Source organism: Narcine bancroftii, chromosome 13, assembly GCF_036971445.1.
Source record: "Narcine bancroftii isolate sNarBan1 chromosome 13, sNarBan1.hap1, whole genome shotgun sequence".
Classification (NCBI taxonomy): Eukaryota; Metazoa; Chordata; class Chondrichthyes; order Torpediniformes; family Narcinidae; genus Narcine; species Narcine bancroftii.
In genome coordinates this window covers 59,887,652-59,911,831 of record NC_091481.1, presented here as the reverse complement: position 1 = coordinate 59,911,831, position 24,180 = coordinate 59,887,652, and the positions used below count along the sequence as shown (strand labels likewise).

Sequence of the window (24,180 nt, the reverse complement as noted above, 5' to 3'; positions counted from 1 at the left end):
GCTGGAATGGGAATTATGATGGGCGGAGAGTTCCAATCCAAAATGCAGCCTTGTCCAATTTTTCCATTCATCCTTCTGAGTGGACAGGAAAGATGCGGTCATTATCAGAGCCATGACCTCCGCAGCTTTCATGTTTTGTTAATCAGATCCAAATCATTCCAAATGCAGGCGTAGAAGTACTTGATCCAAAATTTGGTGGCTGATTTCTTGGCTTGTCAATTCTAAGCTGAACCTACCGGCGATTTCACAACAAATAAACATGGGGATGTGGGAAGAAGTGAGAGTGCCTAAGAGAAATCCAGATTTATTGTCAGAGTACATACGGCCCTGAGATTCGGTTTTCTCTAGGCGAGGCAGAATATTGGTCATCCAGAAAAAAAACCTGTAGACAGTGTAAACATATAAACAAATAAAGAACTGTAAACAGATAATGAATGTGAACAAACTGCAATACGGAGAGAATTAAAAAAATAATTTAAGTCTAAAAGCAAGAGTCCTTAAATGAGTCCCTGGTTGAGTTAGTTGTTGAGGAGTCTGATGGTGGAGGGGGAGCAGCTGTTCCTGAACCTGATGGTGCGAGTCTTGTGGTGTCTGTACCTCTTTCCTGATGGCAGCAGCAGGAACAGAGTGTGTGCTAGGTGGTGTGGATCCTTGACAATGGCAGCGTTCCCTGTAGATGTTCTCGATGGTGGGGAGGGTTTTACTTGTGATGTCTTGGACCGTGTCCACTACCTTTTTCAGGGTTCTACGCTCATGGGTATTGGTGTCCCCTTATCAGACCGTGATGCAGCTGGTCGGCACCCTTTCCACCACACCTCTGAAGAAATCTGCAAGGGTTTCCAGTATCATACCAAATCTCCTCAAACTCCTGAGGAAGTAGAGGCGCTGACATGCTTTCTTCATGATGCCATTGGTGTGCTGGGTCCAGGAAAGCTCATCCCAAGAACTTAACTTTGCTCACCCTCTCCACCTCTGATCCCCCAGTACACCCTTTGGTTTTCCCTTCCAGAAGTCAATAATCAGCTCCTTGCTTTTAGTGACATTGAGTGTGAGGATGCTGTTGGTGCATTGTTCAGCCAAGTTTTCCATCTCACTCCTGTACGCTGACTCATTGCCCCTTTTTATACAACCTGTGGTATCTTCAGGGAATTTGAAGAGGGTGTCGTTGTCATAACTTTGCCACACAGTCATAGGTTTATAGTGAGTAGAGCAGGGGGCTGAGAAAACAGCCCTGTGGTGCTCTAGTATTGATAAAGATTGTGGAGGAGATGCTCTTACCAGTCCTCTCTGTTTGTGGTCTGGAGGAGAGGAAATCCAGGATCCAATTATACAGTGGGATGTTGAGTCCCAGATCTTGGAGTTTGTGGATCAGTTTTTAGGGGTTGATGGTGTTAAATGCCAAACTGTGGTCAATAAGGAACATCCTCTTTTTTGAATATTTCATTTAAAATCAACACATATATGCCAATTACAACAATTAATAAATTTGTAAATTGTTATTAGAGAACTTATATATAAAAGAGAAAAAAACACCTAAATACCCAACCCTTACTAACCCTAATACCAAAAATATATAATAACATAATTATACATTGAATTGGATTGCTTCAGAAAACACTCAATGATCCAAAGAAAAACATTTCTCTATAAAAGGTCCTTATTCATTTTTAGGGAAGACTTTACCAGTTTGGAAGGCTCAAAAGAATTATTTATAATTTAAATCCCATTATTCAAGCTCCAAATCTGTAAAAATACAGAATATTTACCCCTCAAATTGTATGTAATTTTTTTGAATCTCTGTTTGCCATCTTCCAAATGTTAATGAAACATCTGATTTCCAAGTTACAGCAATACATTTCCTTGCTATTACCAAAGCTAATTTACCACATAAAGAGCATCCTGATGTATGCATCTTTGGAGTCCAAGTGTTTCAAGGCTTTGTGTAGAGCCGGTGAGATGGCATTTGCTGTAGACCTGTTGCTATTGTGGGCAAATTGGAACGCATCCATGTTGCTGGTCAGGCGGGAGCTGATATACTTGAACACCAGCCTTTTAAAAACACTTCATCACTGGTCGATAGTCATTTAGACAGGTTACCACATTCTTCTTGGTATGATTAATGCCTGTTTGAAACAGGTGGGTTCAACACCTTGCCAGAATGAAGATATCCGTGAATATGTTCGCATGTTGGTCAGTGCAGGCTTTTAATATTTGGCCAGATCCTCCTTCTGGGCTGGATGCTTTCCTCGGATTCACACAGCTCATATGTCATCCACATGGAGAATGTGCACTCCACACAGACAGGGCAAAGTCAGGCTCGAAGTCAGGTTCCTGGAACTTTAGTGCAGCAGTACCAAATGCCATGCCACTGTGCGCCCCACCCCTCTTACATGAATCCAATCTGTCTGCCACCCCACCCCTCCTCCCCAAGTTAGATGCATCGGTTGTGAGTGTAGGACTCCTGGCAGGGTCTATTGGTGAGTCCAAGCATGAACTATGCAACTGCTTTGCAACTGTACTGAGACTCACTGAAAAACTTTGTTTTGTGTGCTATTCAGGCAGGTCAGCCCATGCTTAAGTAGAGCAGGTAATGTAATAATAAAAGGGCAGCTTGTAGTGCTATACTAAGACAAAAGGTGCAGGATATAACGTTGCAAAGAGTGCAGGGGTCCTGGCCATTCTGTGGGGGAAAGGTCCCCCAGTTCTCTGCTGTTCCTCAACTGTACTCAAAAGCCCATTATGATCAACTTCTACAATACCCTGACAGAGTGCATCACTGCAAGGTACGAGAACTATTCCAATCAGAGACTGCAAAGGGTTGTGAACGTAACTCGCGTGCCCCTCCCCTCCATCAAGTCCGACTATACCTCCTGCTGCCTTGGAAAAGTGGCCACGGTATCATCCCACCCCGGCCACAACCTCCTCTCTCTCCTCCCATCAACAGGAAGAAAATCACATGTGTGTGAGATCACCCACCACAGGATTTGAAGATCAGTTTCTGTCCTGCTATGATCAGGCTCCTGAATGAACCTCACAGTAGTAAAGTGATGTTGTCTTTGCTCTGTACTGCCTGATCATCTGTATTGCATTTAACCTACTGTATTGTGTATGGGATATCCACTGCTTGCAAAACAAAGTTCCTCACTGCGCCTCCGTCCACATGACAATAAATTTAACCTTGAATCTGAGATCCATCCACAACCCAGTGCCAGCCCAGCAACTGTGACGACTCAGACAGAACCAGGGAGGGCTTACATCTCTGTCCAGAGCAATTTCTAAACTTAGCATCAGTGTGTGCCAAAATTACTTGTGTACTTCTAGATTTTCAGGCCACTGTCTGTTAAGTGCTCTGAAAGATGTCGACTACATAACATCCTTTATCCCTGAGGCTTTGGTGCCAACTAGTAAAAAGATATTTGTAGAATTCTCCTGAATGTAGGTTCTATCCTTGCTGCAATGAAACTTTAGAATTAGAATTAGAATCAGAATTGACTGTCATGAACAAGTCATGAAATTTGGTGTTTTTGTGGGAGCGTCATAGAGCAAACATTTAGATTATAACCATCTTACAACATTACTATAAAAGATAAAAATAATAGTGCACGAAAAGTAAGTGTCTGGTTCATTGTTTATTCAAGAATCTGATGGCAGCGGGGACGAAGCTGTCCTTGTGCCATTGGGAGCTCATCTTTGGCCTCCTGTACCTTTTTCCTGATGGTAGCAGAGTGAAGAGGGCACGGCCTGGGTGGTGGGGGAGGGGTCTTTGAGGCTGCTTTTTTTTTAAGACACCGCCTCTTGTCAATGTCCTCAATGGAGTGGAGTCCAGTGCCTGTGATGTCGCAGGCCGAGTTAACGACCTTCTGGAGTTTATTCTTGTCTCGAGCGTTGGCGCCTCCATACCAGGCAGTGATGCAACCAGCCAGAAGGCTCTCCACGGTCCATCTGTAGAAGTTTACAATTGTCTTCGGTGACATACACCTCACAAAGTATAGCCGCTGTTGGGCCTTCTTTGTGATGGCATCAACGTGGAGGCTCCAGGACGGATCCTTGGAGATGTTGACTCTCAGGAATTTGAAGTTTTTGACCCTCTCCACTGCTGAGCCCTTGATGAGGACCAGGGTCGTGTTCCCCTGACTTCCTTCTGAAGCCCACAATCATCTCCTTGGTTTTAAGGCATGAAATGGGAGGCAAAATGAAACAAACAGAAACTGCTAGTCAACATTAAGAGAGGAATTAGTTAGAGCCATAGAACATTACTGAAACAGGCCCTTCAGCCCTTCCAGTTTGTGCCGAATTATTGTTCTGTCTAGTCCCTCTGACCTGTACTCAGTCCATATCCCTCCACATCCCATCCCATGTATCTGTCCAAATTTTTCTTGTGTTAAGATTGAGCTCGCATTCACCAGCTTATTCCATACTTCCACCACTTTCTGTGTGAAGAACATCCCCAAGTAATTCCCATTTCACTCTTATACCATGTACTCTAGTTGGTATCTCACCTGATCTCTTGCATTTTCTCTATCTATACCCCTCTATGCCTCTATCAAGTCGCCCCTCATTCTTGTACACTCCAGGGAATAAAGTCCTCACCCTTTTAACCTTTCCCTGTAACTCAGTTCCTCGAGCCCCAGCAACAACCTAGTAAATCTCCTCTGCACTCTTTTCATCTCATTGTAGTTAGGTGACCAAATTGCACACAATGGTCCAAATTTGGCCTCCCCAATTAACAGGGAAAAGAAATAAACAAAAGGGAAGTAAAAAAAATAAATGCCCGACAAAACAAAAAGTTGTGGCGATGTTACCAAAATCAGATGATTGAAATTAATTTAATTTTAATTTAATTTAGACACATAGATGACAGGCCATTTTGGCCCTCGAGTCCATGCCACCCAATTTACAACCCCCTCTCAGGTATGTTTCGAATGGTGGGTGGAAACTGGAGCCCTCGGAGAAAACTCACACAGACATGGGGAGAATTCCTTACGGACAGCGCGGGATTCGAACCCCCGTCCCGATCGCTGGCGCTGCAAATGTAGAAAAAAAATCCAAGTGTAAGTTGAGAAAAGAACACTCAAGATGAAAGAAAAGTAAAGGGGGAAGTGTGAAGGATGTTCAACGAAGTTAAAAGCAAGGAAAAGGATGGGAATGTCGGCAGAATCAATAGAATTGAATAGGCATTGATGAAACCTTGCTCATTGTTCTTCGACCCTTGGGTTATTGAGCTCTTGTCATGTCTGTTCATCGGTTATACTTGTGTTCAATCCCTAGCATTCTGGATGCGCCACCTCAGGTGATATTGACCCCCCCCCCCCCCCACCATTCACAGAGGAGTAAGTTGTTAAAGTTATGAATTGATTTCTACAGAGTTCTGCTGTGATCTCTGCCCCTCCCACCGTCGAACTGTCATGCCATTTGATTTTATTCCTGATGTTAGATTCACGTCGTATAACTTCTCAATTGAGGTGCCATAAGTGACATTTGCTGCAGAAGGCGTGTACCACACAGGATGTATTTACTGGTGACTCAGGAATAAGGCAGGCGCTGGGATCCAGAAAGCCTGGCTTTCGTCCAGCAACAGCTGGACCGGTGCCAGTTTAGTCTGCTAATCATTGAAGTGTTAGCATGTGTCCAGCTGAGAGAGGACCTCAGGCAAAGAAAGACCCGGGGTCAGGTGTCAACCAGGGTGACTGGGCTGCCCTTTCATCTATGTTGAATTCTTGTCAATTTAAAGCCCAGCCGTTGAGAGCAAGCAGTGCCAAACCAAGGAAGTATCATGCTGCCACCTTTCAGATGAGACATTCGTAGAGAATTACAGCACTGATCAAGCCCTTTGGCCCACAATGTTGTGCTGACCTACTCTAATACAATCTCATTTTTCCCTACCTCACACCCATAACCCCCTCTTTTCCTAATATCCGCACGCCTATCTAAGAGTCCTTTGAATGCCCCTATTGTACCAGCCTCCATCACCACACCCAGCAATACATTCAAGGCAATCACTTATTGGGGGGGGGGGTGCACAGTATATTTAAGATGGGCCATGGACTGAAATCCGAAATATTTTTTATGTAGTTGGTAAGAGAGAAATATGGAAGAAACCAACTAAACTTGACTTCTTCACCTGGAAAGGGGTGCATAAACTTTGAGCAGAGACCTAAGGGAGCCTTTGCCAAAATAAAAGTTGAGAATGGTTGCCTTAGACAGATGTCCTCTGTTACCGTATATTTCGGTGTACAAGTCGAGTCTTGAAACCCTAAAAAAAAGCACTCAATCAGGTGTCAACATACGCCAGATACAAAAATGTGACCTCAACTCAAAAAAAAACCCCGCTCAATGTAGATTTGATGTATAAGATGGCCTGAAACACAATAAAAGAACCCAACCGACAAGCTAATAATATATTAGAAAGAAATTGCTAGATTTCATAATTTTGTCGTTTTGCTGGAGGCTCCAAGATAACAACTGCCTCCCAGCAACACCCAAGAGCTCAGTCAGCTCAATTTTTGTGGGGGGTCGACTTCAAAGCCGGACATATGATAAAACCATGAAAATGGGGATCTGACATCTGAAGGTCGACTTATACGCCAAAATATACGGTATTTGCATTCACTTCATATCCACCAATGACATGATGGGGGGAGAGGGTGGAGGTGGGGTGTCGGGCATTTGACCCATTGAGTCCCTGCTGATTTCTATCCCATTCTCTCGCTTATTTCCCTGCAACCCATTCTAACCCAACTCGGACACAGCATTCACGGAGGAAATTGGATTGTCAAGATTTGCAATTTAAGCCCTGCCTCGGTCATGAAGTGAGGTTTTGACCCGAAACGCTGTGAATGCAGCCCGACAATGAGTCCCTCCAACAGTGTATTTAATTTTTGTTCCAAATTCAAGTGTGTGCAGTACCTCCACTCTCTTTTCCCACCCACTTACACAAGGTGTCACAAAATCTCAAGATATAGGAGCATCGAGTCTGCTCCACCTTTCTAATCATGAGCTGATCCATCCTTTCACTCAGCCCCACTCTCCAGGTTTCTCCACGTAACCCTTGATGCCCTGACTCCTCAAATACCTGTCCATTCTGCCTTAAATACACCCAATGACCTTGCTTCCACAGCCGCCTGTGGCAACGAGTTCCATGGACTAGTGAATTTCAAACTAAAGAAATTTTTCTGTTTTAGATTGCTGCCCTTTTATCCTAAAGTTTGCCCTCTTGTCCTAGACTCCCCTCCCATGGGGAATAACCTTGCCACATCCTCACTATTCAGGCCTTTCAGCATTCGAAATACCTCTATGAGGTCTCTTTCTCATTCTTCATGTATATGTATATTTTATATATATGGTAACCTATGGGCATGTCCTCATTTGGAATGGGAACCCCAGAATGGCTGCTCTAAAGGACAGTATTGAGCCAATTGTGTTGGAACATAGTGCACCAAAGGCCCTTTGGCCCACAATGTCTGTGCTGAACGTGGTTGCCAAATTAAGCTAAATCTCTTTTTCCTCATCATGATATATATTCCTCTATTCCCTGCCCATTCTTGCATCTATCAGCCTTTCTCCCCATACCCCCTGATCTCATTAGCCACAAGGGCCAAGTCTAACCTACTCTTAAATATTGACAAGGAACCACCCTCAACGACTTCCTGTGGAAAAGAATTCCACCGACCCAGCACCCTCTGAGAGAATGGCACACGGAACCCAAGTGAGGTCTCAGCAGGGCCCTATAGAATCTCAGCATCACATCCCTGCTCTTATAGACTATCCCTCCTGAAATGAATGCCAACATTGCATTCACATTTGCAGTCACTCATGGGGTGTGGGAGGAAATTAGGACACCCGGGAGAAACCCATCTAGTCACCGTGAACATGCAAACTCCACACAGACAGCAGCGGAGGTCGGGATTGGACCAGGCTCCCTGGAACTGTGAGATACCTGCTCCACCAATGTGTAACCTTAGAGGCAGCTTCTTCTCTTCAGAGGGCACACTTCTTTTGGATGGACGTGAGGAGATGATATTTCTTTGGTCACTTGCACAACGGCACAATATGCAAATTAGCTGCCCTGCTTTCATCGATTATAACAGTGACTTCAGTCTCAAGTACTTCATTAATCAAGATTCCAGTTATTGCTGTGTCCGCAAAATAAGTGTTGTACAAGTGAAGGACGTCAGTTCCCCTTCGTTGCGTGACCTGCTGAGTTTCTCCAGCACTCTTGTGCATTGCATATGTTTTTATGTTGAAAAATATTGAGACATACAGTCCAGTAACAGCCCTTTTGGCCCATGAGCCTGTGCTGCCAATTACGCCCAATGGACTTAAACCCCTGGTACATTTTTTTAACAGGGGGGTTGGAAACTGGGGCACCTGGAGCTCACACAGCACCGGATTCAAACCCGGGTAGCTGGTGCTGTAGCAGTAATGTGCTAATCGCTAACCACGCCTTTGGCCTTCAACAAGTCCTCACCTCTTGAATTTCCATGCACAAGTGGATGGCTTCCACTAGCACTTAAAAAGACAGGAAAGAATGTTTGACTGCTGTCACGGAATGGTCTGCGTCAAGAAGGTCAATAGCTTGACTTCTCTACCAGCCATTGTCAACATTATTTTGGCCATGACCCCTTTAGGACTCCACTCAAAGTTTACAGGCCCCCTTTCCACGTGAAGCAGTCAAGACTATTTTCTTCCGACAGACTGCATTAGAAAAAAGAAAAAAATATTTCTGTTATTTGAGGTGAAAGAAAACAAGGCCTTTACTTAAATGTGCGATGGCCCTCAGGTGGGATGGGGACGTAGAGCCTAGGGTGGCCATTCCAAAACGAGGACATGATCATAGGTTATCATATAATACAGTGTGTTTGCATTTGTTGATTTTGTAATATCATTTAAATCTTATAAAAAATCTTTATTTGAAACATGCTTTACACACACACACACACACACACACACACACACACACACACACACACACACATATACACACACACACACACACACACACACATATATATCTATATACTTATATATGGTAACCTATGGGCATGTCCTCGTTTGGAATGGGAACCCTAGAATGGCTGCTCTAAAGGACAATATTGAGCCAATTGTGTTGGAACATAGTGCACCATAGGAAACAGGCCCTTTGGCCCACAATGTCTGTGCTGAACATGGATGCCAAATTAAGCTAAATCTCTTTTTCCTCATCGTGATACATATCCCTCTATTCCCTGCCCATCTTCTATCTATCAACCGGGTTCCTAGTATGTAAATCCACCGGTACCCATAGCAACCGGTTCCAGGCCCTCTCTGTGCCCTGCACATCTCCTTTAAAAATTCCACCTCTCATCTTAAAGGCAAGTTCTTAATTCCCTGACATTTTTGGCCGCATTTACCTTTGGTAACATTTTCTAGTAAGACCTTTAAAAACGAAATTCCAAATCCCCAGATCATCGTGGTGGGGTTTGAACTCATGTTCTGAGAATTATGAGTTTAGTCATGAATCACTACATCTCTTCACCGGATGACAGAAGCGTTGCCAAGGAGATGAGTAGGGGCCAGATCAGGAGAGTCTGCATCGTCCACAATGGCCAGAAAGATCTGGGTGCACCTGCCATACCTACACGATGGATGGCAACTGGTACAATAAGCTCTGGGTCAGTCTGCAGCCAGATGCAGACTGTGCTGTCAGAAGTAGAGGGTTGTATTCAGTCCATCTCAAGTTAAGTCAAGTTTATTGTCATTCTGATTGCACAAGTACAACCCGACGAAACATTCAGACACACAACCAGACATCATACACATCCAGGCAAATAATACGTATGTATTATAAATATTCATTTATACTATTGTTTCATGAACATGAGAGTCTTGGAGGGTGAGTGTGAGCAGTTCCTTTGGTCGTTCAGCGATCTCACTGCCCGTGGGAAGAAGCTGTTCCTCAGCCTGGTGGTGCTGGCTCTGATCCTCCTGTATCTCTTTCCCGATGGGAGCAGCTGCTGGGTGCAGTGTGGAAGGGGTCCTCAATGATTTTGCGCGCCTTCTTCAGACCACGATCCCAGTGGATCACGTCGAATGTGTGGGGGGGGGGGGGGGGGTGGGATCCATTTCTCTGCAGCAACTGAACAACATTGTAATGCAGCCTGCCAGGACACTCTCAATAAATCTCCTGTAGAAGGTTTACCTGATAGTTTACAGCAGCTTTAACTAAAAGCCTTGCTTCCTCGGGAAGTGCAGTCACTGTTGCACCTTCCAGACGAGTGAGGAGATGTGTGTAAGGGAACTGCAAGGAACTAGGTGTTCTCCACTTTCCACTGCAGAGTTATTGATGTGTAATGGAGTGTGGTCATTCCTGGTCTTCTGATGTAAGCAATCATCTCCTTTGTCTTGTCCATGTTGAGATTCAGGCTGCTATTAGACTCAAGTGCACCATGCCACGAAATTTTCCACCTCTTCCCAGTAGTGCAACTGATTGCTGCCTGCTGACGAGGCCGATGACTGTTGCATCACCTGCAACCCGGATGATTCTGTTGGAGCTGGATCTGGCGTTACTGTCATGGGTCAGAGGCGTGAAAGGGAGCAGGCCCCAGTGTTCAGCATGACGGTGCTCGACGTTCTGCTGCCGACCTGGACAGACTGCGATCTTTCCGTTAGGAAGCCTAGAAACCTGTTACAAAGAGACCTCCCATCTCCATTCCTCTTCTCCTGCAGGAAAGACATTGAACCAAGTAAAAATACAAAATTGCTGTAGGACGTCTCGCAGCGTTCCTAGAAAGTAAAGATATATACAGGTGCTCCCCTACTTACAATGGTTTGAATCCATACTTTCAATTTTGAATTCCGATCTGTTCCTGCGCTTGCGATGGACGGTACACCACTCTCTCGTGATGCTGGGAAATGGCATCATACAACATTCTCTCTGACGATGCTGACTCAACCATGCTTGCAGTCTCTGTCACGATCACACGAACGAATGGCCTGGAAACAACCCACTGTGTCTACTAAACGCCCATGTGTGTCTCCTCACCAACCAGCAATGACTTTTTGTTCAATGCTTCAAACATTCTTCATGCCCAGTGTGCTTTCAGCTGTGAACGTTGATTGTTTTTTTTTAGTGTGAAATAAAGGTATTGAAAATTTCATTTTAGAAAAAATGGTAGTTGCGGTATTCTTTCTTGGTTTGCTGGAACTTAATCCCATCGTAAGTTGAGGAGCATCCGCCACAGGCATTTTGGGCCTGAGCCCTTCCTCAAGGTATGAAGAATTTCGAGTTTCAGGATGTTGAACCCAGGCCCACCTGGACACAAAAGATTGCACAAGGCTCAAAAAGAATAGGGGAGTGTTGCAGCCGGTATTTATCTTTATAAAAAACCATTGCAAAAAAATCACTGTGGACAGTCTTGTTACAGTGTGATGTTGTGGGAACACAGATCATTAAAAAGGATGGTGGGGGGTGGGGAAAGGGGGGTGGTTGTATCTGAGGGTGTTTGTGAACATTTGCATACGTTTTTTCTGTTAAAACAGAAAATAGGAGAGGCAATGTATGTCTGTATAATGTGTACAAAATTGTTTACAATACTCAATAATATATTTTGAAGAGGGGATAGTGTCCCGTTGAATTCCATTGCCAGCAAACACATTCGTTTATATGGCACCCTTACAAGACAATAATGTCCCAAATGTTTCCAAATCACATGGCACAAAACAGGCCTTTTGTCCTGACTCGTTAATGCCAACCAGATTCAGATTTATTGTCAGAGTTCATACATGACATCACATACAACCCTGAGATTCCTTTATCCTACGGGCACAGCAGAATGACCTCTAATTGGTAGTGCACTGCGTAAACGTGCAAATAAACAAAGAACTTGTAATGGATAATGAATGTAAACAAACTGACAGCGCGATACAGAGAGAACAAAAAGAAAATCAATAAAGTCCAAAAGTGAGAGTCCTGAAATGAGTCCTTGATTGAGTTTGTTGTTGAGGAGTCTGATGGTGGAGGGAGAGCAGCTGTTCCTGAACCTGATGGCGTGCATCTTGTGACACTGATACCTCTTTCCTGATGGCAGTAGTGAGAACAGAGCGTGTGCCGGGTGGTATGGGTCTTTGATGATTGCTGCTGCTCTCCGATGGCAGTGTTCCCTGTAGATGTACTCAGTAGTGGGGAGGGTTTTGTCTGTGATGTGTCCATTACCTTTTGGAGGGCTTCACATTCAGGGGTATTGGTGTCCCCATGATGCAGCCAGTCAGCACACTTTCAATCACATCTCTGTAGTAATTTTCCAGGATTTCTGGTGTCACACCAAACCTCCACAAATTCCTGAGGAAATAGAGGTGCTGACGTGCTTTCTTCACGATGCCATTGGTGCGTTGGGTCCAGGAAAGATCCTCCGAAATAATGACTCTCGAGATTTTAAATTTGCTCACCCACTCCACCCCTGATTTTCCCCAATGATCACTGATTGTACCCCTCTGGCTTTCCATTGCTGACGTCAACAATCAGCTCCTTGGCTTTAGTGACATTGAGTGTGAAGTTGTTGTCAGTGCACTGTTCAGCCAAGTTTTCATCTCCCTCCTGTACGCTGACTCATCCCCTTCCTTTATACAACCCACTACTGTGGTATGGTCGGCAAATTTGTAGACGGTGTTAGTGTTGTTGGTATTCTGCATTGGTCCTGTTTGGCCTCATTTGGTCTATATCCTATCAGTGTTGGTTTGTTGGGGCTGGCGTCATGAGATTTTGTTTCTTCGACCTCTGCCTCAGACTCCTAAGTAACCCTCCTTTATCCTTGCGTCACCGTAAGGCCAGCATTTATTATCAATCCTCAACTACCCTTGAGGGGATAACAATGAGTTGCTTTCTTGGCAAGAATAGTGAATGGTTCAGCCATTTTGGAGGGTGGTTACCAGTCATATGTTGGGCAGAATGGATTTGGATGTCAGGCCTGACCCTGAATGACATTTCATTTTAAAGTCAGCGACTATTTATCCAGGTTTATTTAACCGAAATGAAGGTAAATTCCACAGTAGCTGAATTTCACAGTTCCAGCTAATTAGTTACAGCCTTTGCATTATTTGGTCCAGTAACATAATTGTTCGAAGCCTGAACCAAGTAAAAGCTAAGAGCTAATGAATTTTCCTTCCTCTCTGTGAAAGGTAACAAACCACACAAGTCACTGCATTTCGCAGCTCCTGGGTAACCGAGCTCCTCAAAGCCAACAGCAGAGACTGCAAGTCTATCTCAGTCTGCGCAGTGTGCCGTCTGCGCATCACAAGGTGCCCAGAGACCTGAGAAGGTTCCTCAGGCTGACACTCATGCGCAGGTATAACCTTTCAGAAGAGGCGCCCCCCAACTGTCTGCTCTATCATCTGATCGCAAGAGGTTCATAGCACCGCTCTGAACAGGAGCAAAGCATTCAGTTCAGTACCCTGTTTGATAGTTAATACCTTTCGCCAGCCATTCTCAATGGGGGCTTGATGCCCCCCCAACCCCCGGTGATCACAGCACATTTAATTAAAAGCCTTTTTTTCTTTTCATCTCATGTAACATAAATTTTACAAGGAATTTTTAAGTCAGTTGCATATTTTGAACTTTGGTATATAAAGGACACTGAGTTTCTCCAACATTGTGTTTTTACCATGGTTTCCGCAGACTTTTCTGTTTTACTATAGAACATAGTAGCCCAGAAATCAGGCCCTTTGGCCCTTCTAGTATGTGCCGAACAATTTTCTGCCCAGTCCCACTATGCACATAGTCCATAGACCTCCATACCCCTCCTATCCATGTACGTGTCCAAATTGTTGTTAAAAATGCTAAAATTGAGCCCACTTTCACCGTTTCAGCTGTCAGCTCATTTCACACCTCCACTACTCCGTGTGAAGAAGTTCCCCAAATGTTCCCCCTTCTTCTTTTACATTCCGGGCAATAAACTCCCAACCTGTGTAATATTTCCCTATAACTCAGTTCCTGAAATCCTGGCAACATCCTAGTAAATCTTATCTGCCCTCTTTGAATGATATCTTGTAGTGAGGTGACCAAAATTAATAACTCAGTAGTGGAGAGAGTAGAGAGCATCAGGTTCCTCGGAATGCACTTAAGAAGTGACCTATCCTGGAGACATAGCATCTCCTCGCTTGTCAAGAATGTGCAACATCATCTGCACTTGCCGAAAAGACTAAGGCGGACAAAGGAGCTCTATCGAGAGCGTCCTGGGCGGCTGCATCACAGTGCGGTACAGTTGCTGCAGAGCATTAAATCGGAGGTCCAACTGCTGGACCATAAGAGCAGCAGAGAGAATCACTGGGGGTCTCCCTCTCCCTCATCGATGTGATCTACTGGGATCATTGTCCACCTTATCCACAGCATCTTTCAGCTGCTCCCGTTGGGAAAGAGATGCAGGAGGATCAGAGGCAGCCCCACCAGGCTGAGGAACAGCTTCTTCCCACAGGCGGTGAGAACGCTGAACGACTGATACAAACCTTCCATGACTCACTATTTATTTAGTTATTTTAATATTTTGTACATAAGTATCAATGGTGTGTGTGTGTGTGTGTGTGTTGCACCGAGGACTGGAGAACACTGTTTTGTCAGGTTGTACTTGTACAATGGATGATAAATAAACTTGAACTTGACATTAGCTGTGAATTAGTTAATGAAAGGGATTGTAGGAGACAGGTTCTGACTCCCTTTGGAAGGGAATGGAATGATGAGGGAGAGTCAACATGGCATTGTGCATGCGAATTGGTGCCTTGTGATTTGGACCGAGATCTTTGAAGAAAGAGATGATAAGATTTATAAGGACAGGGTAGTAGACATTGTCTTCAATCAAGATTTAAGATAGTTTTATTGTCATGCAATAAAACAGAACATGAGATATTACAGGAAATTTCCTTTAGTCTAAGGCAGACAAAGATTTGCTATCAGCAAAAAATTGCCCTGTGTTCCTTACTGCCAGAGAAATAGAAGCAAAGGAGAGTCCCCTCCCCCAGGGTCACTGAATGTCCATGGCATCGCCTCCAGCGCACCTGCAGCCACGCAACTTTCAGTCCGAACCATCAGCTGCATCGTGAGCTCCAGATGCACACCTCTGTCACGATCAGGAAGCCTCCAGCACCCTCTCAAATCCTGGTCCCGATGCCGGACTCCAGCAGTCTGCAGCCCGGTATGAGTCCCTTGATTGCAGTCGCCAGCAACTCACACCCCACACTGGCATCTTGCCTCGAGACACCAGCAGCCCATCTCCTGTGTGCCATTCAGCCTCAGAGCCACTCACTGGTCCGCCCCCAAGGTCACCGTGGATCATCTCCCCTGCTTCTCCTTCTCAAACGGGTTGGGGTTGGGGGGGTCTCCCTGTTTCTGGTGTCCTGCGCCAGTCCTCTGCTACATGAATTTTAGCAAGGCCCTGTATGGTAGGTTGGGTCTGGAAGGTTAGACCGCATGCTGAGCTAGCCATTTGGATCCAAAATTGGCTTGGTGGTGGGAAGGATTGGGTGGGAGGGTTGTTCTTCAGATCAAAGTCGTGGACTGGTGGCGTGCTGCAGGGCACAGTGCTGGCACCCCTGTTCTCGTGGGCATGAATGATTTGGATGAGAACGCAGGTTCAAATGAGGTTGTCGAATATTAGAGTAGGATCTTGCTCCATTGGAAACATAGACAAAAGGAATGGAAGATGGAATTTAGCTGGGACAAGTGCAAAATGAGGCTTTTGGAAAGTAAAGCCAATGCATAGTGAACGGTCGGGCCCTGGAGAGTGTTTCAGAGCAGGGAGTCTGAGGGGCAGAGTACATAGTTGCCTGAAGATGGCAACGGGGGCAAACAGTGTGGTGAAGAAGGGCAAATTTCTCACACAGAGGATGCGAGGGTGTATTTGAAATGAGCTGCCAAAGGAAGTCGTAGAGGCAGTTATTAGAGGTGGTGAGATTGCTGAATGCTCAAACTTAACCATCTGAGGCTCTCATAAATACAAATCAATATTCATTTATTAATCTGTATATGTGAGTACTTGTCCTGCATATGCACTGTTTGTCTGTATGTGTTTTGTACCGAGGACCAGGTAACGCTATTTCATCAGGTTACACTGGTCCAATGAGATGAAAATAAACTTGACATGACAACAATTACATTGAAAAGCTGTTTGGATTATACATGCAGTTTAGAGCAGTGGTTCCCAAACTTTTTTGGGCTTGGTTCCCAGGCCATATCCCTAGTGCCTACCCTGTTGCCCTGCATGCATGTGCACACACACACACACACACACACACACACACACACACACACACACACACACACACACACACACACACACACACACACACACGCGCGCACACACATACACACACCTCTTGGTGTTAGGTCCACTGCAAATTTAAAACACTAATACTATAAACAAGTGGATGTATTTCACAATAAAGCTTACAGTAAACTAATTTATTTAGTGTTATGAAAGGGTACACTTTGGGGATGACTAGTTTAGAATGGGGCTAGTTCATGGATGGCATGGATGAGTTGGCCAGAAGGGCCTGATTCTGTGCTCTAGAACTTTCACATCTCCTGGGGGTCTGCAGACACTGTGACTGTCTTTAAAAACACACAGTAAATGTTGCGAGACCGGCTGAGTTCCTCCAGCATTTACTACATGTTTCTACTCCTTCTAGATACCCCTTGGGCAAGGTGTCGTACCTGTTTAGCCTTCCAATCAGGGTCACGTGAAGCCATGGATTGCAGATGGTGGATGATTTTTACAAGCAGATTCTACAAATTGGAATTGATGGTTGTAAAGCTAAAAACGCTGGGCAGATGAATCTGCTGATCAATGGCCAGGGTGACCGTCCAGTGTGGGCCCTGCAACTGAAGAAGGCAACTGGAAACCACCTCAGTATAATCATGCACTCAACATCGACGATAGTCTCAGCTCAAAGATGGAACCTTCACCAAAGGAGAACAGGGGAGGCAACAACTACAATTCGGAGGGTCAGGGATCATGACAGATGGGAAGACATGATCGCCCACGCTGATCGGGCAAGGCACATGAATGAGGTGCCCTCACTAGGCAACATATCCTCTAGGCAGCCATTCAGTCAATCTTACTGAAATATCAAATCTGATATTTCAAGAAGAGATTTCACGAGAGCAGCAGTCTGAATGTACAGACGAGGAGCAGTGAATAAAATCACTTCTCATTCCTTTGAACTCCAAGGATTATAGGTTCAACCTTTAGTTGTGCATCAACCCTTTTATATCCCCGGAATTAACCCTGTGATTCTTCTCTGTGCAGTTCCAATCAAGGCATACCCCTCCTTAGCTAAAAAGGTAAAAACTTTGCCACCTGAAAATGTTGCATTCGGCCTGACTCAGTTCTCTGGCATCCGATTCTTAGAGACTTCTTATGTTTTATTCTCTAATGTTCACAGTGTTCAAAGGTAAAAGGGATGACTCATGTCATGGAGAATATGAACTGATTTCAGATTAATTGTCAGAGAACATTCATGGCATCACATACAACCCTGAGATTCTTTTTTCCTGCAGCAGAATTACCATTTATTGGTAGTGTAAAGAAAAAATACTCAACTTATACATGTAAACAAATTAAGAAATGTAAACAAACTGACTGTACAATACTGAGAGAAAAAAAAATCAGTAAATTAAGAGTCCTTAAATGAGTCCCTGATTGAATTTATTGTTGAGGAGTCTGAGGGTGGAGGGGGAGCAGCTGTTCCTGAACCTGGTGGCGCAAGTCTTGTCGCACCGATACCTCTTTTCTGATGGTAGCAGTGATAACGGAGCACATGCTGGGTGGCGTGGACCCTTGATCATTGCCGCTGTTCTCCGACGGCAGCGTTCCCCGTAAGTAGGGAGGGTTTTGCTGTGATGTCCTGGGTTGCGCCCACTACTTTTTGCTGGGATTTCCATTCAGGGGTATTGGTCCCTATACCAGACCTCGACGCAACCGGTCAGCACGGGTTCCATTGCTCATCTGCAGAAATTTGCCAGGGTTTCCGGTGTCATACCAAACCTTTGCAAACTTCTGAGGAGGTTGCGTGGGCAAAACTTGGAGTGGACTTCCTGAAGGGGAAATTCAGAGCCACGTGGGAACCAGATGGGAAATAGGGTGGTGAGGGGCTGAAACCTCACTGCCACGCGGGTTCCATGACATAAGATGGGCTGAATGACCTACCTTGTGCGCAGTTACGCTGCAAAGTCATAAAGGTAGCTGTGCAGATGGGCAGCTGGTTCATCAAGGGTTAAAGCATAGGGATCTATGGCAGAACTCAACATCCTCATGAGTAGTGAAGGCTCTGCAGAGCACGGTGGTGGATGGGATGGTTCAAAGCTCTCGTTTAAAATACTGACTCTTTGTTCCTCTAGCACAGTATAATTATACCTGTCGCACACTCCTGCCTGTAGCTGAAGACCTGAAATTAATAGTTGAGGCAATGCGCTGGATTTTGCCATCACTTTACAGAACGCCCTCTGGAACGTTACCCAGCCAAAATAAATTGCCTATGGCACTGGAGCTATTTATTAACCCATAACGTTGTGAAAGTAAACGTTACTCTGTGTTCTATTTGGATTCCTACATAACGTTTCCACAGCAACACCTCCACTCACTTGTTCTCTGTTTCCATGGGAACACTCCTAGCTCTTTATATGTGTAGATAAAGAGAACAGTTTTCACCTTATGCCCTCAGTGTTTGGGGAGCTAAGTATGTCCTGGACCCCGACTCATTCCACTCCGACCTATCGATCTCAGTGGGAAGGTCTTGACAATGGACCATGATGGTCACAGCGTAGAGCTGCCCCACCCATCTGCCCTGAGGTTGCCTCTGGGGGACCCATTCCTCCACCATAACTGGGAGGTCTGCAGTGCCCAGGGCTGTTGGAGGGCACAGGCCATTCAGGTAGAACCTTAAACCAATGACTGGAGCAATCCTTTGCAGAGTGCACACGTGTGCATGCTTATGGGTGTGTGTATACATATGTGTGTATGTTTATGTGTGTACATGTGTGTATATGTGTACTTGTGTGTATGTATCTGTGTGTATGTATGCACATGTGTGTATGTATTGCATATATGTATGTGTGTGTATGTGTGTTTTTGTATGTATGTGTGTGTACATGTGTGCACGAGTGTGTAGGTTTGTGCATGTGTGTGTGTGTGTGTGTGTGTGTGTGTGTGTAGCCATATGTCTATGGACATACATGTGCCTGTATGTATATGTGTGTGTGCATCTGTGCGCTTGTCTGTGAGTGCATACCTGTGTGTCTTGGTGTGGTTGTATTTGCGAATACCCGTGTATGTGTATTTAGATCGTGTGTGCAATTGTATGTCTGTGTATGTGTGCTTGTCTGCATGCATGCAGCTTGGTGTAAGTGTGTGGGTGTACTGAACATTTGTGTGGCGATACTTCCTCTTGCATTAACATAAAGCTGAAAGGTAAAAACTATAATCATCTTGAAGTCACCTTGGCTGACTGAGCGTGTTATTTGTAAAGGGATGCTGGCACTGTGAGACCCCAGCGGAGGGTTTCTGTGTTCCATTAAACTGTTAGGTGAACACGTGGCCTCCTTAAAGATGCCATTAACTGGATGCTGGTGCCGATGGTGTTCTATGAATGAGTTGTCTCTGCACAAGGGCGGGAGCTTGTCACTGTGTGAGAAAATCTACAGGGTGCGTTGCAGCTATTCATCAAACCCGAACCAAAGCCATGACCTCCAGCACTTTGGCAAGGGCATTAGGGCATGTCGGGACACTATCCCCTTGAGTCCAGTGGACCTGTGGCATGTGGAGACATTCTTAACTTGCAATGTTGCGAAAGCAAATTCTTGGATGCATTGTTTAGTATCCGCATTACGTTTTCATCAATATGCCTTCACTCGTTCACTGTTTCCATAGAAACACTGACAGATCCTTTTCCGAATGCATAAAGAGAACATTTTCTCCTCGTAATTTCCCTCCGTCAGAGGCAAGGGGGTCTAAGTATGGTCCTTGACTCCAGCTCCCCACCCACTACATGCAATCAGTCCTGGATTTGATCCCAAACTGTGCGGAATGACAGATGTTTGAATAAGTATTGGGATGCAGGGATCATTCATCAAGAGAGACTGATGGGTTTTCAAAACATTCAATCTACTCCCTGGGACAGCTGACAGGTTGCTCAATGATTGGCTGATCCTCATCCAAAGGAAAGTATTGTAGGTCACCTGGAGAAACAGTGGCTCATTTTTCCTCATCTGGCCCATCCTCCAATAGCTGGCCTCAAGCATCGATCGCGCACAGAGCTCCTGGTCTGTGTGTGTGTGTGTGTGTGTGTGTGTGTGTGTGTGTGTGTGTGTGTGTGTGTGTGTGTGTGTGGGAGCATACATGCATATGTATGTATATGGTGTGGGTGTGTGTGTGTGGGGTACATGCATATGTGAGACTGTGTATATGGTGTGTGCCTCCATGCATGTGTGTATGTACGTGTGAGTGTATGCATGTTCTGTGTGTGTGATGCATGCATGTGTGTGTATGTATATGGTGTGTGTGTGTGATGCATACATACATGTGTATGTATATGGTGTGTGTGTGTAGTGCATTCATGTGTGTGTATGTATATGGTGTGTGTGTGCGTGTGTGTGGTACATACATGCGTGTGTATGTATATGGTGTGTGTGTAGTGCATTCGTGTGTGTGTATGTATATGGTGTGTGTGTGTGTGTATGTGTGTGTGCGCGTGCGTGCATGCGTGCATGCGCATGCGTGTGTGTGGTGCATACATGCATGTGTATGTATATGGTGTGTGTGTGTGGTGCATACGTGCGTGTGTATGTATATGGTGTGTGTATGTATATGGTGTGTGTGTAGTGCATTTGTGTGTGTGTAGTGCGTTTGTGTGTGTGTGTGTGTGTAGTGCATTTGTGTGTGTGTGTGTGTGTGTGTGTGTACAATATGTGTTTAGGTTAGTTTGTACAGTTCTTTGGAATAAAAACAGAAACCATTAGGCCTAAGGGTCATGGTCCTGAAGTGCTGACCACTTCTTCCACCATGGATGCCACCTAAAGTTTTCCCTTTACAAGCGGCTTTTATTTTTGATTTCCAACCATCTATGATTTTTATCATTTTTCATTTCCAGTTTATTCTTATAGTTGTCGAATGTTCAGACATTTTTCATTTAGTAATTTCACGTTTTGTGCTGCGCCGTCTGGGTCTAGGTCGGTGTCACCCAATTCTCACGTAGCCCTCTTTTTTTCCAACCTTGTTTAGTAGTCGGGGGGGGGGGGGGGTTATTCTTTATTTTGTTTGGATTTTCTTTTCTTTCTTTGGGTTTTGATAAGATAACAGGTAACTTTGTTCAACTGCGAATAGCATGAAGATTGATAGAATTATTCTTGAAGGAGAAGGGAAGAGAATCCTAAACTTTTTTTCAAGAAAGAAACTTTATAATTTCCTTGATAATAATTTATGATTTCCTCTTTTCTTTCCTTCCTTTTTTTCTCCTTTGGGTTTCTTTTTTGATGTCCTATTACCAACATGCTCTGGATTTTTGAATTGCGTTTATATTGGGAATTATTTTCCTTTTTAATGTGACAGAGTATTTAGAGGTAGTCTGGGAGGAATTGTTAGAGCAGGTTGCACACAAACATTTTAAAACACAGAATATTTTCAGGACTTTTGCAGAATGCTATTTTGCAGAAAGCAACAAAGTAGCAACATTCAACAACTTGTCTGGGAGAGCATGTGATCTTTGCAGGCAGAGGAGAACAGCTTTGCTCTCAGGGAGGGAGGGAGCTGAGGGAGAAGGAGAGACAGAGACATCAGTTCCAGAGGGACAAGCTGGCAAACTTTGGAAGACTGTCTGGTCAGAGGAGAAGACTAGCAGTCTGAAAGGTGACCTGAAAGAAAGAGGATCATCTGGAGAACCCTGAAGGGGGCAAGTTTCATCAGCATGATTGATTGGAAAAGATTCAGATGCGGATGTCCTGGAACCAAAGGAATCTCTCTCAGAAAACCAACCAGAACTCTCCTGAGTGGTAACCATTTCCCTGTTAAGCATCAAAGTCTGATGAACTTTGTTAATGCTAACTTCTGTGCACAGCACAAGAATTGCCTGCAACCAGTGAGATTGGACTGTGATCCAAAGAACTTTTCTAAGCTTAGTATTAGAGGCGGATTAAGTAGCTTAAGTAAGTTGATAGTAATAAGTTAAAGTTTAATTCTGTTTTCTTGTTCAAATATAATTAAAAACTACTTTTATTTAAGTAACCCTTTGTGTTGTGGTGCATATCTATTGGTGCTAGTTTTTGGGGTCCTCTGGACTCCGTATCATTAATTACATTGTTCAACTGTTTATACTTCAAATATTTAAAAAGAACATTTTAAAAAGAAAAGTGATATCGCCTTCCACTCCCTGACTGCGACTATTGGGTTTCTTCATAGAAACATAGAAGATAGGAGCAGGAGTAGGTCATTCGACCCTTCGAGCCTGCTCCGCCATTCAACGAGATCATGGCTTACCTTAAAGTTCAGTACCCCGTCCCCGCCTTCTCTCCGTAACCTTTAATACCCTTATACTGAAGAAATATATCTAATTCCCTCTTAAATATATTTAATGAACCTGCCTCTACTGCCCTCTGTGGCAATGAATTCCACAGATTCACCACCTTCTTTTCTCACTGCATGTTCTTCCCATAGTTCCCCCTCTTCTTACCATGACTTACCAGGCACCTCCCTCCAGTCACCGTGCCCCATTGCTCTATCGCCACACTTGCTATTTCGGTGGTTTTGTCTGTGGCCCGGTTAACCTCGCTGAGCCTTATCCTCACTGAAATCTCCTGCCAGTCTGCACATATACTTTAATTAAGAATTCCATTTCACATCAATTCGTGCAAAATGTAGAAATGATCAAGATATTCTTCTGCCCGTTTCTTATCCATGGGGAGCGCAGGAGTTCAGTCAGCTGCCAATCTTACTGAAGAATGCTCAGGTACAGGGACAAGGCTGGACTCCAGAAAAGAAATTTGATTTTCACACACAGCCTTCAGCAGAAAGAAAGATTTGCAGGCCTCTGTGTTCACTCTCAAATTGTTTCTCTCTGGAACAAGGAAGCAGGATGATAATTATGGGTCTGCGCCACCACAGGGAAGGATTGGCTGCTCCCCAGACACTGAGAAGTTCGAGGTACTTGTCTCAGGGGTGGGAGGGAGCAGATCGTTTAATTATGGACCTCTTGCGAGGATGGACAGCTCCCTGGAAGATGTGAATTGAGGTGCCAGGCACTGCAGAGGAGGGAATCAGCAGGGGGTGTGGTTGTTGAAGCACATCGGCTGGGGGTGGAGGGATGTGTGTGAGGAGAGAGAGAGATTGAGAGAGAGAGAAAAAAAGCAGCACAGAAGGGATGAGAGACATGAAGCAAAACAGATAAATTTAGATTTAAATTTAGACATGCAGCAGGCCCTTTCGGCCCACAAATCCATGCCGCCCAATTACACCCAACTGACAAATAACCTTAGGTACGTTTTAAATGGTGGGAGGAAACCGGAGCGCCCGGCGGAAACCCACGCAGACATGGGAATTACATACAAATTTTTGTAGGTAGCACAGGATCCGAACCCCGGATCAGATCGCTGGTGCTGTATCAGCGTTGCACTAACCGCTATGCCAATCAGGCCACCCTATAAAAATGCAGACATAAGACTGGGTGGGAGAGAGAGAGAGAGAGAAAATGAGAAAGGGACAATACAAATCCAGAGATGGAGAAAAGAACGAAAAGACAAATGATAGTTCAACAAAACGGTGAGAGAGGGAGTGATGGAGCGAGAGGCAGGTAGACAGATAGAGTGATAGATTGATGGAGAAGGAGACTGATTATGAGAGCAGACAGCCACAACAGAAGCCAGTGAAAGAATGTTTGTAATCTGGGTCTACATCGGAGAGACTGGCCGCAGACCATAATTTTGCTTGGCTGAGCACCTTGGCTCTGTCCACGCCAACAGTGGGGATCGCCCAGTGGCCGCCCATTTCAATTCCTGTCCCGATCCCTTGGTGGCCTTGTGCACAGCTAGACTGAGACCTCCCGCAAATTGGAGCAACCACACCTCATCTTCCGCCTGGGCCCCCTCCAACCGGATGGCATTAACGTCAACTTCCCCGGTTTCTGTTGGACCCCCCCCCACCCAATCTTCCCCCTGACTCCTTCCCTCTGGTT

At 44.9% G+C, this 24,180-nt stretch overlaps 1 protein-coding gene and 1 long non-coding RNA gene across 5 annotated transcripts in view; one reads left to right on the top strand and one right to left on the bottom strand.

Moving 5' to 3' along the window:
• Nucleotides 1-24,180, top strand: part of LOC138748645 (glutamate receptor ionotropic, NMDA 2B-like) — a 177,336-nt gene that overhangs the window by 109,961 nt on the left and 43,195 nt on the right. The window lies entirely within an intron of this gene.
• LOC138748647 (uncharacterized) lies at nucleotides 4,808-18,527 on the bottom strand. The gene is made up of 2 exons (XR_011348203.1): nucleotides 18,378-18,527; nucleotides 4,808-5,024 (listed from the first exon to the last, which is right to left on the bottom strand). It is a non-coding gene; the product is annotated as an uncharacterized lncRNA (long non-coding RNA).